Source organism: Alligator sinensis, unplaced genomic scaffold (genome assembly GCF_000455745.1).
Source record: "Alligator sinensis unplaced genomic scaffold, ASM45574v1 scaffold481_1, whole genome shotgun sequence".
Taxonomy (NCBI): Eukaryota; Metazoa; Chordata; order Crocodylia; family Alligatoridae; genus Alligator; species Alligator sinensis.
In genome coordinates, this window is record NW_005842201.1 from 429936 (window position 1) to 432648 (window position 2713).

General features: G+C 38.9%; 1 pseudogene; it reads right to left on the minus strand.

Moving 5' to 3' along the window:
* Positions 1 to 1063: 1063 nt before the first annotated feature.
* LOC102385362 lies at positions 1064 to 2352 on the minus strand (annotated as a pseudogene).
* Positions 2353 to 2713: the final 361 nt, after the last annotated feature.

Genomic DNA, 2713 nt, shown 5'->3' on the forward strand with positions numbered 1-2713 from the left:
CATATAGTGACAAATAAATGAAGTACATTTTCTTCTGCAGCTATCTGCCAACTCAATAAAGCACCAATAAACATAATTGTATATGAATATTATAGAAACGAATAAAAATGTTTACCAAAGTAGGGCTCCTTTTTTTTGGCAATGAGTTACTTATGTCTCCTTCATTTTCCTTGTGCAATAACAACATGAGCTATTGCTGGGAATTCACAGCAATTTCCATCAACACGCTGAACATTTGTAGGATTTATAGCCATTTTTATAGATACAGTAAGTAAATATAAACTGGGGAAAATGTCATAAAATACAGAAGTTATCAGCAGATGCCTGATTACAAAATATTATTATAGTAAAAGCTCTGTTAACCGGCATCCATGGGGAATGGGGGGTGCCGGTTAATCAAATATGCCAGTTATCTGAGAGGTTTTTTTTCAAGAAAGAAACTAAGCCTTCATTTTAACTGCGATATAACAACTTTTAATATAACATTATTATAACTTTTAATACACCATTTAACTATGATATAACAATATCATAAATATTTTAATTATTTTAAACTACAATATAAGAAATAATAAAGAAAATAGTATGCTGTACTATTACTGCCTCTCAGCTGCTTCTGAAGGCACCTTGGGATCACAGGTTGCCTCAGAATGTGGCTCTCTCTGAAGTGTACCTCTTCTTGAGGATCATCAACATCAATATCTGATCCTTGACACAAGCTGCAGAAGTTCTTTGAAGTAACCTGTGGATGTCAGCCTGCCTGCAAGTCAGTTGCTGTTTTTTCAGGAAATTGTTGTGAACAACATGAAGTTGCATCACTTCCTGAGCAGAATAAGAAGACTGCTGTGCAGCAAATTTCAAGAATGTTTCCAGACATTGTGCAGCAGTAGCCCAAGCCTCTTTAGTTTCTTCACTGTGGTCTTCTTCTTCCGAGTCTTCTTCAGGTGCAGTAGATCTGTCAGGATGCCCAATCTTTTCTATAATTTCAGCATCAGTAAGGGTTTGTGCAACATCAAGGTCTTAATCAATGTTCAACCACTCTTCAAGTTCAGTATCTTTGAGTTTACTGAGCGGGGTCAGCATTTTGAAGGACATCAGGCATCTCTTTTAATGATTCTTGTTTATGTCTCACATTGAAACCTGCAAATTCTTCTTCATCAGAAGATCCCTCTGCAAACATCACTGCTGCCCACAATTTTCTCCAAGCCTTCCTTAAAGTTGTACTCTTCACAGCACACCAAGCACATGCCACACTGAAATTTGCATCCTTAATGGTATACTGTGATTGAAATTCTTGGAGACCGCCTTCGCAGTTGAGTAGCTTCCTCATAAAATCCCTTATGTAGATGGATTTCAGTTTTTCAATAATTCCCTGATCCATAGGCTGTATGAGTGAGGTGACATCTGCGGGCAGGAAGATGGTAAAAATATTCCCAGACTCTGCTTCAGGAGAGTGAGCTTGACAGTTATCTAAAATCAGAATGACTTTTGTGTCTTCTGGCTTTCCAAGTTTCTTCAGATGCTCTTTCACTGCTGGTACAAAGACATGGTCAAACCAATGCAAAAAATATTTCCGTGTCCATCCATGCATTAGGTTGTGCCTTGTACTCAACAGGTAAATGAATGATACCCTTGAATGCTCTTGGTTGCCTGAATTTTCCAAACACTAGCAACTTGATTCTGTGTGTGTCCACTGCATTTGCACACGTAAGTACAGCCAGGCAGTCCTTGCTCTGCTTAAAACCAGCTACACCAAGCTCATCTGCACTGGCCAGGGTAGAAGTTGGCAAACAAAACCAAAAATGGCCAGTTTCATTAGCGTTGTAGATCTACTCTGGGGATACCAATTTCTGGAAAAATCCACAATATTATTCAGCAGCCTCATGATCAGCAGATTTTTTTTCCTCCAGAAATATCAAGCCTTCTGATACCATGGTGAAGTTTGAAGCAAGACAACCATCCATCTGAAGAAACACAGGCCTCGGTCATTTGTTGATAGAATTCTTTTGCTTTTTTGATCAGCATTAGGCCAGAAATTAGAGCTCCCTCCAAATGTTTTAAGGCAAACCATTCATATAATATCTTGTCTAATTGTTCCAATTTTGGTTTGTGCAGAGTATGGTGTTGCTCAGTTGCTTTACTTGTCTCAGAATTTGTCACAAACTGGAGTAACTCTGCCCTCTGTGCCTTGATGCCATAGACTGTAGGCAAACCGACATTGAATTCCTGCATCAACCTGTTCCTGTTTTCTCCTTTTTCCAGGCACTTAATTATGTCCAATTTCTGGGTAATCATCAAAACAACATACTTTGTCTTCTGTCCTCTGCTTCTTGATGGAGTATTGGTAGCCATAGTTGCAGGATGGGTGAGATATTCAGCAATAAAGTCACAGCAAAAGCACAGGCACAAGCTCAACGTGATCACAATGACAATGAGACTGCTGCTAGTGACACCACTCGGCTGCGTCCTGAACAGCAAGATGGTGTCTGTGACAGATGCCGGTTAATAGAAAATTCCAGATGGTAAAGTGCTGGATAATGCAGCTTTTAGTGTACTTAGACGTTATATATTTTCCACTCTAAGTTACATTTTTCTGGCATTTTTAGAAGGGTTTCATATTGGGAGACAGGTGACACAACAACTATCAAATTAAAAAAGAAAGAGAAGTGGACACTAGAAATTTAGGGGTGGGACAGATGTACACTACACATAT